At 36.6% G+C, this 17,066-nt stretch overlaps 1 protein-coding gene across 4 annotated transcripts in view; it reads left to right on the top strand.

Annotated features, from left to right (window-relative positions):
* The window catches only part of KLF8 (KLF transcription factor 8), a 261,686-nt gene that overhangs the window by 212,014 nt on the left and 32,606 nt on the right, over positions 1–17,066 (top strand). The gene's annotated exons all lie outside the window — the stretch shown is intronic.

Raw genomic sequence — 17,066 nt, 5'->3', positions numbered from 1 at the left:
CTCAGAGAGTGATATATCTGTCTCTGGTAGATATTCTCTCAGCAGAGAGCCATGAGGCTCTTCCTCATCTGGATACTGCCTCTCGCACGCAATGAAGCCATTCATCTCTGAGTTGACAGTCATGCAAAGCAGAAAATACAGATACAATTGCCATTCATTATACTGTCAAGCCCCAGTTTTTAATAATGGCATCACCCATTCACCTAGACTCAAAATTTATCATTGATTAACATTCTCTTATGCCCTCAATTATGTGTTTCTAAAGTTGTATTATTTATTTCTTCAAATAGCTCTTTTATTGAGGATGTAGACATAATTTCCAAGAGCATATATTGTAAAACTACACTGTGTGGAGTTGACATCCCAGTTGACCATTCAGCTGAAAGTTACATCACATTTTTTTTGCCTCAGTTTCCTTATGTGGGAATATTAATAGTGTAAAAACACTTAGTGGAATATCTGGCATATAGTAAACACTCAGTAAATGTTAGCTATTATTTATGTTCTTTCAATTCCAGATTCACTACCACCTGTTAAGCTTTTTGTCTTAATTTATTCTTCCCCCCCCAATTTTATTGAGTTATATTTGACCATTAAAAATGTATATATTAAAGATGTACAATTTGGTGATTTGATATATATATATATATATATATATATATATATATACATTGTGAAATATTAACTGCAATCAAGCTAATTAACATATCCATCACCTCACATGGTTACAGTTTTTGGAGTGGTTAGAATGCCTAAGTTCCACCCTTGCAGCAAATTCAAGTATAGGGTACAATATTTGTTAACTGTACTCACATTGTTGTACATTAGATCCCTGGGACTTATTTATCTTGCAAAACTGAAACTTTGTATTTCTTTACCAACATCTCCCCATACCCCACTCCTAGCCCCTGGTAACCACCTTTCTATATTCTGTTTCAATGAGTTTGACATTTTTATATTCCACATATTGCATGAGATCATGTAGTATTTGTCTTTCTCAATCTAGCTTATTTTACTTAGCATAATGTCCTCTAGCTTCATCTATGTTGTTACAAACAGCAAGGCTTCCTTCTTTTTTAAGGCTGAATAATACTCCATTATGTGTGATCAAACAATATGGTAAATGTTTAAATAAAAAAATATATTATTACAGTAAAAGACACATTGCCATTAATCCCCCTTAAAATACTCCCCCTCGCTTTGAATACACTTATACCATCATTCTTGCCACTTTCTGAAGCGGTTCTGGAAGTCCTCTTTTGTGAGTGTCTTTAGTTGCGCTGTCGTGGCTGCCTCAATGTCCTGAATCATTTTGACTTTGGGGAAGAACCAGAAGTCGCACGGTGCCAGATCCAGTGAATAAGATGGGTGAAGACACATTGTAATGTTTTCATTTGACAGAAATTGCCGTATACCAGAAACAGTGTGTGACATGGAGCATTGTCATGATGGAGGATGATTTATGGCACACTTTAAAACACACCTTCTCTCAACTACAGCTCACACCCAACTTACAGCACCGAACAAGTTGAAGCTTGTTACACACTGTTACTAAGGTTTGACATTCTGCTTCCCGTATTGAAGATCCCTGCCTTTCTGTTGGATGGCACTTGGCAGCAGCATTCACCATATATTGTGATCACAATGGAAAGGCTCTGTGTCACACATGGCTTCTGGTATGGCAATGTCTGTCAAATAAAAACGTTATCACTTTGTGAGGGGTGAAATGTCTAACTATTACATTGTTTTGTACACCTGAAACTGATAACTAAAAAAAAAGAAAACATTATGGTGTGTCCTCAATCACCTATTCACAGGAGCTAGCACCATGCGACTCTAGCTCTTCCCAAAGTCAAAATGACCATGACACGTAAATGTTTTGTATTGACTGAGGACATCAAGGTAGCCACGGCAGTGCAACTAAAGACACTCACAATTGAAGACTTTGAGAACAGCTTCAGAAAGTGGCAAGAGTGATGGGATAAGTGCATTTGAAACAAGGGGGAGTATTTTAAGGGATATTAATGGCAATGTGTCTTTTACTGCAATAATTTTTTTAAACATTCACTATTTTGATATATATGTGTATATATATATACACATATACATACAGAAGAAAACGTATATGTGTGTATATATATATATATATTTACATATATATATATATATACACATATAATATGCAGTTTATTGTTTCAGATCTTCTGTTTCGGTCTTTGATCAATTTTGAGTTAATTTTGGTACACGGTGACAGATAGCAGTCGTTTCATTCTTTTGCACCTGTCTTTCCAATTCTCTCAGCACCTTTTATTCAAGAGGCATTGTTTTATCCATTATATGGTTTTGGTCCTTTGTCAAAAATTACCTGTCCATATTTATGTGGGTTTATTTCTGGGTTTTCAGTTTGATTCCATTCTTCTGTGTGTTTGTTATACACACACACACACACACACACACACACACACAAACACACACACAGAGTGCCAAAAGAAGTATGCACATTTTAAGAAAGGAAAAACCTGTATGAAAATTGTAATACTCAATATATACTAACAGCAAAAGATGAGTACAAGTCACATTTGACTTCTGCAATTACAAGAGGTGCTGAAAGTGGTTACCGTAAGCATCCAGACACTTCTGATTGTGACAAACTATTGCTTGAGTAATGTTGACCAAAGTGTCCAATTGTATATATTTTTGGGCATCCGTGGTATATATACAGAGGGTGCCAAAAATGTATACACATTTTAAGAGGTGCTATTTATGTAGCAGTAGTTTGCCACAATCAGAAGTGTCTGGACACTGATGGTAACCACTTTCAGCACCTGTTGTAATTGCAGAAGTCAAACTTGACTACATATTGAGTATTACAAGTTTGATACAGTTTTCTACTTTCTGAAAATGTGTATACACTTTTAGGCACCCTCTGTATGTGTGTGTAGACACACACACACACACTCACACACACGAGGTTGGACAATTAAGTTAACAAACTTATCCTAGAAAAAGTGCTACATACCTCATTGCTGAATATCACTATGGTTACCTTCGAAGTACATGCACTGATGCCAGCACCTGGTCCAGCCTTGAAAGTAATTTTGAAACTTTCTGGAATGGCCATCAGTTGTCACTGTATTACCCTTGATTTCCTGAATGTCATCAAAATGTCTTCCTTTAATATTTCCTTTATCTTTGGGTAAAGAAAGAAGTCATTGGGGGCCAGATCAGGTGATTTGGGAGGGTGTTCCAACACAGTTATTTACTGGCTAACAACTCTCTCACAGACAGTGATGTTTGAGCTGGTGCATTGTCATGATGCAAAAGTCATGAATTGTTGGTGAAAAGTTCAGGTTATCTTTTTCAAGCAGAATTTTCAGCACTTCCAAATAGTAAACTTGATTAACCGTCTGTCCAGTTGGTACAAATTCATAATGAATATTCTGTCTGATATCAAAAAACGTTAGCAACATAATTGCAATAAGTTCGTGAACTTAATTGTCAGGCCGTGTGTGTGTGTGTGTGTGTGTGTGTGTGTGTGTGTGTGTGTGTGTATCATCCATCTATAGGCACTTAATGTCGTTTCCATATCTTGGCTTTGTGAATAATGCTGTAATGAACATGGGAGTGCAGATATATCTTTCAGGTACTGATTTTATTTCCTATAGCTATATACCCAGATGGGGATTCCTGGATCATCTGGTACTTCTATGCTTAATTTTTTGAGGAAACTTAATACTGTTTTTCATAGTGGCTGTACCAATTTGCATTCCCATCAACATTTACAAGGATTCCCTTTTCTCTACATCTTCTCCAACATGTGTCATCTTTTGTCTTTCTAGTAATAGGTATTCTAACACATGTAAGGTGATATCTCATAGTGGCTTGCATTTGCATTTCCCTGATGATTAGTGAAGTTGAGCATATATCTGTTGGCTTTTTTATATGTCTATTGACCATTTGCATGTCTTCTTTTGAGAAAACTTGATTCATATTCTTTGTCAATTTTTAAATTGGGTTATTTGTGTTTTATGCTATTGAGTTGTATGAGGATTCTTTTGGAGTTTTTAAAAAATTAATTTATTGGGGTTACAATGGTTAGTAAAATTACATAGGTTTCAAGTGTACGTTTCTATAATACACCATCTATATATCACATTGTGTGCTCACCACCCAGAGTCAGTTCTCTTTTCATCACCATATACTTGATCCACTTAACTCTCTTCTACCAATCCCCTCCCCGTTTACACTCTGGTAACCACTAAACTGTTGTCTGTATCTTGAGTTTTTGTTTATTTGTTTGTCTTGTTCCTTTGTTGCTTTCAGTTTTATTTCCCACCTATGAGTGAAGTCACATGGTTCTGAACTTTTTCTGTCTTATTTTGCTTAATAGTATTATCTCAACATCCATCCATGTTGTCTCAAATGGCACTACTTTATCTTTTCATGTGGCAGAGTAATACTATTCCATTGTGTATATATACCTCATCTTCTTTATCCATTCATTTATTGAAGGATACTTTGGTTATTTATATGTCTAGGCCACTGCAAATAATGCTGCAAAGAACACTGTGATACATATCTCTTTGTGGATAAATGTTTCAGATTTTTTGGGTACATACCCAGAAGAGAGATTTCTGGGTCGTATGGTAATTCTATTCTTAATTTATTGAGGAACCTCCATACTGTTTTCCATACTAGCTGTACCAATTTACATTCCCACCATCAGTGTATGAAGGTTCCCTTTTCTCTACAGCCTCTCCAACACTTGTTATTATTTGTCTTGTTGATGATAGCCATTCTAACAGGTGTGAGGTGATATCTCATTGTGTTTTTGATTTGCATTTCCCTAATAGCTAGTGAAACTGAGCATTTTTTTTCGTATATCTGTTGGCTGTTAGTCTGTCTTCTTGGGAGAAGTGTCTGTTCAGTTCCTCTGCCCATTTTCAAATTGGATTGTTTATTTTTGTTGTTGGTGAGTTGTATGAGTTGCTTGTATATTTTGGATATTAGCCCCTTATTGGAGGCGTTCATAAATATCTTGTCCCATTCAGTTAGTTGCTTCTTTGTTTTGTTGATGGTCTCTTTTGCTAAGCAGAAGCTCTTTAGTTTGATATTGTCCCATTCATATATTTTAGCTTTTACTTTCTTTGCTTTTAAGATCAAATTCATAAACTCCTCTTCAAACCCAAGGTCCATAAGTTTAGTACCTATGCTTTCTTCTATGCAGTTTATTATTTCGGGTCTTAGATCCATTTTGAGTTAATTTTGATATATAATGACAGACAACAGTCTAGTTTCATTCTTGTGCACATGGCTTTCAAATTTTCTCAACACCATTTATTGAAGACAATTTCTTTGCTCTATTTTATGTTTCTTTAGCTCAGAAGTGTCCAGTTTCTTCCTTCTGCATGTAAATATCTGGTTTTCTCAACCCCATTTATTGAAGAATGTTTTTACTTTATTGTTTTCATTGCCATGTTGTTGAAGATCAATTGACTGTAGACATGTGTATTTATATGTTATCTCTCAATTCTATATCCTGGATTATACATCTGTTTTTATGTCAGCACTACACTGTTTCAATTACTGTAGCTTTGTAGTGTATTTTTTTTATTAGTTTCAGGTGTACAAGACAAAGTAATACTTAGACGTTTATCATTTATATCCCTCACACTGTGTGAACCCCCCTCCCCCCATCCACTATCCCTCTGACATCGCACAGAGCCATTACATTTCCACTGTCTCTATTCCTAATGCTGTACTCTGTTTCTTGTAATTATATACATATACATACATACCTACATATATATATATATAAACTTGTAGTTGACATTTATTATTGTTCAGCTTCAGCTTCAGGTGTACAATGCAGTGATCAGGTACCTACATCTTCCCTGAGGTGGTCTCCCTAATGAGACACGTGTCCATCGGATACCCTACAAAATCTTTACAACATTATTGATTACATTCCCCAAATTAATTTTAAAAACCCCATGACCATCTTGTGGTTACTCACTGTTTTCTAATCCCCTCACCTTCCCCCTAATCCCCACACACCCTCCCATCTAGCAACCCTCAGTTTTTCCTCTATGTCTCCATAATTTTCTGATTAGTTCATTCATTTATTCTTTTTTTTAATTAATTTATTTTTTTATTATTAGTTTCAGGTGTACAAGACAAGGTAATACTTAGACGTTCATCATTTATATCCCTCACACTGTGAACCCCCCTCCCCCCATCCATTATCCCTCCGACCTCACACCCAGCCATCACATTATATATATAAAATTATAGTTGGCATTCATTAATGTTTAGCTTCTGGTGTATAATGCCATGATCAGGCATCCACATTATCTCTGAGGTGGTCTCCCAAATAGGACGCATGTCCATCGGATACCCAACAAAATCTTTATGACATTATTGAATAAGTTCCCCAAATTAATTTTCAGAAAACCCTGAGGCCATCTTGTGGTTACCAGCTGCTTCCTAATCCCTTCACCTTTCCCGTTATCCCCAACCCCCCCCGCCCCCGCCCATCTAACAACTCTCGGTTTTTTCTTTGTGCCCTCAAAACTGTATCTGATTAGTTTATTCACATATTCTTTTCTTTAGATTCCGCATATAAGTAAGATCATATGGTACTTGTCTTTCTCTTTCTGACTTATTTCACTTAACATAATGTTCTCTAGATCCATCCATGTTGTTGCAAATGGTAAGATGTCTTTCTTCTTTATGGCTGCGTAATACTCCATTGTATGAATGTACCACAGTTTCTTAATCCAGTCGTCTACCAATGGGCATTTCAGTTGTTTCCACATCTTGGCTGTTGTGTATAGAGCTGCAATAAACATAGGGGTGCATACATTTTTTTTCAATTAGAATTTTGGATTTCTCCAGATAGATACCTAGGAGTGGAATTGCTGGGTAGTTCCATTTTCAGATTTTTGAGATACCTCCATACTGTTTTTCATAGTGGCTGCAACAATCTGCAATCCCACCAACAGTGCACAAGGGTTCCCTTTTCTCCACATCCACACCAGCACTTGTTTATTGATTTATTGATGATAGCTATTTTGACTGGGGTAAGGCGGTATCGCATAGTGGTTTTTATTTGCATTTCTCTGATGGTTAGTGAGGTTGAGCATTTTTTCATATGTCTGTTTGGCATCTGTATGTCGTTTTAGAAAAATGTCTCATCATGTCCTCTGCCTATTTTTTAATTGGGTTGCTTGTTTTTTGGAGTTGAGTTGAGTGAGATTTTTATAAATTTGTGGTATTAACCCCTTATCAGATATATCATTGGCAAGCATCTTTTCCCATTCAGTAGGATCCCTTTTTGTTTTATTGATGGTTTCCTTTGCTGTGAAAAAACTTTTTAGTTTCATGTAATCCCACGTGTTTATGTTTTCTCTTACTTCCCTTGAGCGAGGGGATATATCAGTAAAAATCTCATTCTGGGTAATGTCTGTGAAGTTTCTTCCTATGTTTTCTTCTAGGAATTTTATGGTATTGGATCTTACATTTAATTCTTTAAGCCAGTTTGAATTTATTTTTGTATATGGTGTAAGAAGGTGGTCCAGCTTCATTTTTTTGCATGTGTCTTTCCAGGTCTCCCAGTACCATTTATTGAATAGACTGTCTTTACCCCACAGTAAATTCTTGCTTCCATTGTCGTAGATGAAATGGCCATATAGGCATGGATTTATTTCTGGGTTACCCAAGCTTTGTACACTCTGTTCCATTGATCTATGTGTCTGTTTTTATGCCAGTACCATGCTGTTTTGATTACTGTAGCGTTGTAGTATAATTTGATGTCAGGTATTGTTATACCTCCCACTTTATTCTTATTTCTCAAGATTGCAGAGGCCATCCGAGGACTTTTATGGCCCCATATAAATTTTAAGATTATATGTTCTATTTCTGTGAAAAACGTCATTGGTAGTTTGATAGGAATTGTGTTGAACATGCATACTGCCTTAGGCAGTGTGGACATTCTAACTATATTAATTCTTCCTATCCATGAACATGGTATGTGTTTCCATCTATTTGCATCTTCTTACATTTCTTTCTTCAGTGTCTCATAATTTTCTGAGTACAGATCTTTTACTTTTTGATTAAATTTATTCCCAGGTATTTTATAGTCTTTGAAGCAATTTTAAATGGTTTTTTAAATTTCTCCTTCTGATGTTTTATTATTGGTATACACAAATGCAACTGATTTCTGAATATTAATTTTGTATCCTGCTACTTTACTAAATTCATCTTTCAGCTCTAATAGTTTCTTGGTGGAGTCATTATGGTTCTCTATATATAGTATCATTTCATCTGCATATAATGACAATTTTACTTCCTCATTTGGATGCCTTTTATTTCTTTTTCTTGTCTGATTGCTGTGGCTAGAACTTCCAGCACTATGTTGAATAGAAGTGGAGAAAGTGGGCAACCTTGTCTTCTTCCAGATCTTAGGGGGAATGGTTTTAGCTTTTCCCCATTGAGGTTGATGTTAGCTGTGGGTTTATCATATATGGCCTTTATAAAGTTGAGATATGATCCCTCTATTCCCACTTTCTTAAGGATTTTTATCATAAATGGCTGCTGGATTATTCAAATGCTTTTTCTGCATTTTTGATATGATCATGTGATTTTATTTTTCCTATTGTTCTTTTATTAATTTATTGGGGTGACAATTCTTAGTGAAATTACATACATTTCAGGTGTACAATTCTGTATTACATCATCTATAATTCCCATTGTCTGTTGACCACCCAGAGTCAGTTCTACTTCCATCATCATATATTTGATCCCCCTTACCCTCATCTCATTCCCCCACCCCCTTAACCTCTGGTAACCACTAAACTATTGTCTGTGTCTATGAGTTCTTGATTCTCATTTGTTTGTCTTGTTCTTTTATTGTTTTTGGTTTATATACCTCATATCAGTGAAATCATAGGGTTCTCTGCTTTTTCTGTCTGACTTATTTCGCTTAGCATTATACTCTCAAGATCCATCCATGTTGTCACAAATGTTCCTATATCATCTTTTCTTAACGCAGAATAGTATTCCATTGTGTATATATACAACTTCTTTATCCATTCATCTATCGAAGGACATTTTGGTTGTTTCCATGTCTTGGCCACCTTAAACAAAGCTGCAATTAACATTGGAGCACACGTGTCTTTATGTATAAATGTTTTCAGATTTTTGGGGTAGATACCCAGGAGAGCGATTGCTGGGTCATATAGTAATTCTATTCGTAATTTCTTGAGGAACCTCCACACTGCCTTCCATAACAACTGTACCTGTCTGCATTCCCACCAACAGGGTATGAGGGTTCCTATTTCTCCACAGCCTCTCCAACACTTGTTACTATTTATTTTGTTGATGATAACCATTCTGACTAGGGTGAGGTGATATCTCATTGTGTTTTTATTTGCATTTCTCTGATGATTAGTGATGTTGAGCATTTTTTCTGATGTCTATTTGCCATTTGTACGTCCTCTTTGGAGAAATGTCTCTTCAGGTCCTCTGCCCATTTTTCGATTGGGTTGTTTGTTTTTTTGTTGTTGAGCTTCATGAGTTCCTTGTATATTTTTGATATTAGTCCGTTATTGGAAGTACTGTTTGCAAAAATCTTCTCCCATTCAGTTGGTTGTCTCTTTTATTTTGTTGATGGTTTCTTTTGCTGTGCACAACAAGCTTTTAAGTTTCATATAGTCCCATTTGTTTATTTTAGCATTTACTTCCATTGCCTTTGGAGTCAAATTCATAAAATGTTCTTTAAACCCAAGGTCCATAAGTTTAGTACCTGTGTTTTCTTCTGTGCAGTTAATTGTTTCAGGTCTTATGCTTAAGTCTTTGATCCATTTTGAATTAATTTTGGTACATGGTGACACATAGCAGTCCTGTTTCATTCTTTTGCACGTGGCTGTCCAATTCTCCCAGCACCATTTATTGAAGAGGCTGTCTTTCCTCCATTGTATGTTTTTAGCTTCTTTGTCAAAAATGATCTGTCCATATTTATGTGGTTTTATTTCTGGGTTCTCAATTCTATTCCATTGGTCTATGTGTCTGCTTTTCTGCCAATACCATGCTGTTTTGATTATTGTAGCCCTGTAGTACAAGCTAAAGTCAGGGAATGCGATACCTCCAGTATTGTTCTTTTTTCTTAAGATTGCTTTGGCTATTCGAGATCTTTTGTGGTTCGAAACAAATCCGATGATTTTTTTGTTCTATTTCTTTAAAAAATGTCATTGGGATTTTGATGGGGATTGCATTAAATCTGTATATTGCTTTGGGTAATATGGCCATTTTAACTATGTTGATTCTTCCCATCCTTGCTCACGGAATGTCTTTTCATTTCTTTGTGTCTTCTTCAATTTCTTTCATAATTGTCTTATAATTATCTTTTTTATGTGTGTGAGTATGTGTTGACCATTGTCTTGCTTTTCTTTTATAATTTTCAGCATACAAATCCTTCACATCCTTGGTTAAGTTTATTCCTAGGTATTTTATTCCTTTTGCTATAATTGCAAAGGGAATTCTTTTTTTATTTCTTTTTCTGAGGTTTCATTGTTAGTATATTGGAATGCAATGGACTTTTGTACGTTGGTTTTGTAGCCAGCACCTTTACGGTATTTGTCATTTCTAACATCATTTTGGTGAAGTATTTAGGATTTTCTATACATAGCATCATGTCATCTGCAAAAAGTGATCGTTTAACTTCTTCAATCCCAATTTGGATGCCTTTTATTTCTTTCTCTTGCCTGATGGCTCTGGGAAGGACTTCCAACACTATGTTGAAAAGCACAGTAGATAGGGGACAGCCCTGTCGTGTTCCTGAATGTAGAGCAAAGGGCTTCAGTGTTTCATCATTAATTATGATATTAGCTGAGGGCTTGTCATATATGGCCTTTATTATGTTGAGGTATTGTCTTTCTATACCTATTTTATTAAGTGTTTTAATCATAAATGGATGTTGTATCTTGTCAAATGCTTTTTGTGCATCAATTGATATAATCATATGATTTTTGTCCTTTATTTTGTTTATGTGATGTATCACATTGATAGATTTACGGATGTTGAACCATCCTGTGCCCCGGGGATGACCCCCACTTGTTCGTGATGAATAATCTTTTTAATGCATTGTTTTATTCGATTTGCTAGAATTTTCTTTAGGATTTTTGCATCTGTATTCATCAGAGATATTGGTCTGTACTTTTCTTTTTTTCCATTGTCCTTACCAGGTTTTGGTATCAGGGTAATGTTGGCCTCATAAAATGAGTTAGGGAGTACTGTCTCTTCTTCAATTTTTTGGAAGAGTTTGAGCAGGATTGGTATTAGATTCTCTTTGAAGGTTTGGTAGAATTCACTAATGAAGCCTTCTGGTCCTGGACTTTAGCCTTTGGGAAGGTTTTGGATGACTGATTCAATTTCGTTACTGGTGATCGGTCTGTTTAGATTTTCCAGTTCCTCATGGTTCAGCTTAGGAAGGCTATATGTTTCTAAGAACTTGTCCATTTCTTCTAGTTTTTGAATTGGGTGGCATATAGTCCTTCATAGTGTTCTTGCATGAACCTTTGTATTTCTGTGGTGTCTGTGAAAACTTCCCCATTTTCATTTCTGATTTTGTTAATTAGTGTCTTCTCTCTTTTTATCTTAGTGAGTCTAGCTAAGGGTTTGTCAATTTTGTTAATCTTTTCAGAGAACCAGCTCTTTGTCACATTAATTTTTTCTATTGTCTTTTTGTTCTCTATTTCATTTAGTTCTGCTCTGATTTTTGTTATTTCCTTTCTTCTGCTGACCTTGGGTTTCACTTGTTCTTTTTCTAGTTCTTTAAGGAGTAACATGAGGTTATTTATTTGGGATTTTTCTTGTTTTTTGAGATAAGCCTGTAATGATATAAATTTCCCTCTTAAAACTGCTTTTGCTGCATCTCAAAAATTTTGGTAGGATGTATTTTCATTGTCATTTGTTTCTATGTATCTTTCCTTTATATGGTCAACTCTACTACCTAAGCTGGCTATTTCATTCTGCATTTCTTCTACTGAATTATTAATCTCCAGAAATTCTATTTGGTTCTTTTTTTTAAATTTCAATCTCTTTCGTAAAATGCTCATGTTGTTCTTTGATTGTGTTTCTGAGTTCCTTAAACTTCCTTTCTGTGTTTTCTTGCATCTCGTTGAGTTTTTTCAGAACTGCAATCTTGAATTCTCTTGAATTTAAGTCACATATTTCCATATGTTTAAGTTCCTTTTCTGGAGACTTTTCACTTTCTTTCTGAGCTGTCATGTTGCCTTGGTTATTCATGGCAATTACTGATTTATTATTTCTCTTCCTAGACATCTACAGGAGTGGCTTCTGCAACAGGTTGATGGGAAGTGGTCTTTCTTTTGTTGTCCAGTACGTGTTGATAGAATGTTTGATTTTCTCTCCGACTGCAGCAGTTTTTTTCTCTCTCACACGGTAGTCCTATGTTTTCTCTGCACTATTCTAGCTTCTCACACAATGGTGGAATTCCCTGGGAGACGGGCTTCTCCTCTGTCAGTAGTTTGTCTGGGTCACACGGTGCAGTGTCCGTATGGTTATGTGGAGAGCTTTTGAAGTTCCGCAGCTCTTCCTACCCCAGAGTCAGAGCCCATTTGTTTCAGCAGTTCTTTTTATTCCTGCAGGGATCCGCCCGGATAAGTGGGGCCAGTGGTGGGGTGAGTTTTTCAGGACCTCTCACAAGAGGTGGCCCAGAACAATGGCAGCACCCACCTCTACAGTCGGTCCTGTTTCCTTAGCTCCCTCCCCTTTGCCAGAAGTAGTTGGGTTGAGAATCTGTGTCTGCGGTCTACAGTTCTCAGGACTGCAAATATTCTGTTCTTTTGATCTGACTTTGCTACTGTTCTGCTTCTAGCACCGGGCAGGTGTGGGCAGGGCGAGCTCTGGGAGGGTAGTGAGGGGGTAGCTAGTGTCATGCCTAAGGCTTCGTTCTCTGTGGCAGTGAGGGCTTAAACCACTGTTTACAGCCTTCTTCCCTTAGTCTTTTCTCCGAAGTCTCTGCCATTAGCATTGGGTTCAGCCGTATTATGTGCTGTTCCCTCAGCCCTGTGGGCCATAAACAGAGTCCTAGCAGTCCGAGTTCTTCCTTCTCCCGCAGCTGCGGTAATTCCAGGATGCAGCGAGCTTGGAGCACTGAGCTAGGTCTGTGTCCTGCGCCCACGCTGCTCCGTCTCCGCACTTTTCCCTTCCCTCCTCACCCGGCCACACAATTCACCTATCTTTAGGTGAATTCAGTAGTGGGCCTCTTCTTCTTGCCTCTCTGCTCTGCAGGGAGTCCTTTGTGGAGTTATAGTTGTTTGGTTAGTTTTAAATTCCAGGGTAGATTTACAGAGGCTCACTTCATGCCACCATTTTGATGACGTCAAAAACTAGCTGTTCGTTTTACATATACGGCTTTTTTGTGTTGAGGTAAGTTTTTATATACGTATTTTGTTGACAGTTTTGATTATGAATGGATGTTGAAATTTGTCAAAGCTTTTGCTGCATCTATTAAGATGATTATATAATTTTTTTGCGAATTCTGTTAATGTATTGTATCACCTTCACTTCTTTTAGTACATTGAACCATCATTTCATTACTTCATGGATAAATCCAACTTAGCTGTGCTGTATGAAATTTTTGCATTTTAATTTTGATTTTTCAATTACAGTTGACATACAATATTATATTAGCTTCATGTGTACCACAAAGAGATTAGACATTTACATGACTTATGAGGTGGTTACCTGATAAATCTAAGTACCCATCTAACACCAAACATAATTATTACAATATTGTTGACTGTTGCTATTCCTTATGCTATACTTTTCATCCTGATGACTGTTTCATAACTACCAGTTTGCACTTCTTAATCCCTTCAGCCTTTACGCCCATCCCCCTAACCCCCTCCCAATTGGCAACATTCAGAATGTTCTCTATATCTATCACTTTGTTACTGTTTTGTCTGTTCGTTTATTTCATTCTTTAGATTCCACATATTAGTGAAATCATATGCCATTTGTCTTTCTCTGTCTGACTTACTCCACTTTGCATAATACACTCTAGGTCCATCCATATTGTTGCAAGTGGCAAGATTTCATCCTTCTTTATGGCTGAGTAATATTTCATTGTATATATGTACCACCTCTTCTTTATCCATTCATCCACTGATGGACACCCAAGTTGCCTCCATATCTTAGCTATTGTATATAGTGCTGCAATGAATATAGGGATGCACATGTCTTTGTCTTTTCTAAGTAGACTTTTGTGTTTCTTCATATAATTTCCCAGAAGTGGAATGACTAGATCCTTCCTTGTCTCTTGTTATATAGCCTTCGTTTTAAAGTCTGTTTTGTCTGGTATAAATATTGCTAACCCAGCATTTTTCTTGTGTTTGTTTATATTTTCGTGAAGTATCCTTTTCTATCACTTTACTTAATAGAAGAGATGGAAACACTTTGAATATTCTTGCCAGTCCCTTCTAGCCTGCAAAGTCTCTGTTGAGAAATCAGCTGACAGTTTTATGGGAGCTCCTTTGTAAGTAACTGCTTTTCTCTTGCTGCTTTTAAGATCTTTTTTGTCTTTAACCTTTACAATTTTAATTATGATGTGTTTTGGCATGGCACTCTTTGTTTTTTAGGACTCTCTGTACTTCCTGGGCTTTTACTTCCTTCACTCAGTTAGGAAAATTTTCCATCATTATTTTTTCAATTGGGTTTTCAATTCCTTGTTCTCTCTCTGCACAATCTGATACCCCTGTGATGTGAATATTGATATACTTGAGGTTGTTCACAAGTCCTTTTAAACTGTCCTCATTTTCAATTCTTCTTTCTACTCACTGTTGTGATTGGGTGTTTTCTAATATCTTATCTTCAAAATCACTGATTCAATCCTGTGTTGATTAATCCAATCTACTGTTAATTCCCTGTGATGTATTCTTTTCAACTAAAGTTTATTAGGGTGCAATTGTTAGTAAAGTTACATAGATTTCAGGGATACAATTCTGTAGTACATCATCTATATGTATCACATTGTGTGTTCACCACCCAGAGTAAGTTCTATTTCCATCAACATAATTTTGATCCCCTATACCCTCATGTACCAACCCCTTCACCTCTTAACCTCTGGTAACCTCTAAACTATTGTCTGTGGTCTATGAGTTTTGTTTTGTCCTTTATTTCTCTTCTTTTGTCGTTTTCAGTTTTATATACCACATATCAGTGAAATCATATGGTTCTCAACTTTCTCTGGATGACTAATTTCACTCAGCATAATAATCTCAAGATCCATCCAAGTTGTTGCAAATGGTAAAATTTCATCTTTTCTTACCACAGAATAGTATTCCATTATGTATATATACCATAACTTCTTTATCCAGTCATCTTTCGAAGGACACTTTGGTTGTTTCTATGTCTCGCCCACTATAAATAAAGCTGTAATGAACATTGGAGCACATATACTTTTATGGATAAATGTTTTCAGATTTTCTGGGTAGATACCCAGGAGAGGGATTGCTGGATCATATGGTAATTCTATTCTTAATTTTTTGAGGAACTTCCACACTGCTTTCCATGGTGCTGCACTAATCTGCATTCCCACCAACAGAGTGTGAGGGTTCCTTTTTCTCCACAGCCTCTGCAACACTTTTTATTATTTGTCTTGTTGTGATAGCCAATCTAACTGGTGTGAGCTGATATCTCATTGTGGTTTTTATTTGCATTTCTCTGATGATTAGTGATGTCGAACATTTTTTCATACACCTATTGGCCATTTGTATGTCTTCTTTGGAGAAATGTCTATTCAGGTCCTCGGCCTAATTTTTTTTTAAGATTTTTTATTGGAGAAGGGAAACAGGACTTTTCCAAATCAAGGTGTTGTCCTTTCAATCTTAGTTATGGAGGGCCTGGTTCAGCTCCAGGTCCAGTTGCCGTTGTTAGTTGCAGGGGCACAGACCACCATCCCTTGCGGGACTCAAACCAGCAACCTTGTGGCTAAGAGCCCGAGCTCCAACCTTCTGAGCCATCTGGCCACCCGGGAGCTGGACAGCAGCTCACTGATTTCATGCTAGTTGGGGAGGATGCAGCTCAATGGCCCATGTGGGAATCGAACCCATTTGGGAATCGAAGCGGCAGCCATGTTGCCCAGAGCTCCTGCTCTAACGAACTGAGCCACCTGTCCACCCCCTCTGCCTACTTTTTAACTGGATTGTTTGTTGTTGTTTTTTTGTGGTTGTTCAGATGTATGAGTTCTGTATATATTTAAGATATAAGCCCCTTATCGGAGGTGTTGTTTGCAAAAATCTTCTCCCATTCAGTTGGTTGGCTCTCTATTTTGTGAATGGTTTCTTTTGCTGTGCGGAAGCTTTTTAGTTTGATATAGTCCCATTCATTCATTTTAGCTTTCACTTCCATGCCTTTCGTCAAATTCATAAAATGCTCTTTGAACCCAAGGTCCATAAGTTTACTACCTATGCTTTCTTCTATGCATTTTATTGTTTCAAGTCTTATGTTTAGGTCTTTGATCCATTTTGAGTTCATTTTGCTACACAATAACAGAGAGAAGTCTAGTTTCATTCTTTTACATGTGGCTTTCCAATTCTCCCAGCACTGTTTATTGAAGAGGCTGTCTTTTCTCCATTGTATGTTTTTTGCTTCTTTGTCAAAACTTTCTGTCCATATTTATGTGGGTTAATTTCTGGATTCTCAATTTTATTCCATTGGTCTATGTGTCTGTTTTTCTGCCAATACCATGCTGTTTTGATTATTGTTGTTCATTAGTACAAGCTGAAGTCAGGGTGTGTGATACATCCAGCATTGTTCTTTTGCCTTAGAATTGTGTTGGCTATTGGGGTCTTTTGTGGTTCCATACAAATCTGATGATTTTTTGTTCTATTGCTTTAAAAAATGCCATTGGGATTTTGATGGGGATTACATTAAATCTGTATATAGCTTTGGGTAATATGGCCATTTTAACTATGTTGATTCTTCCCATCCATGAACACGGAATGGCTTTCCATTTCATTGTGTCTTCTTCAGTTTCTTTT

The sequence above is a fragment of the Rhinolophus hipposideros genome, assembly GCF_964194185.1.
Source record: "Rhinolophus hipposideros genome assembly, chromosome: X".
Lineage (NCBI taxonomy): Eukaryota > Metazoa > Chordata > Mammalia > Chiroptera > Rhinolophidae > Rhinolophus > Rhinolophus hipposideros.
Note: the sequence above shows the minus strand (reverse complement) of the source record. Positions and strands in the feature narration are given on the sequence as shown.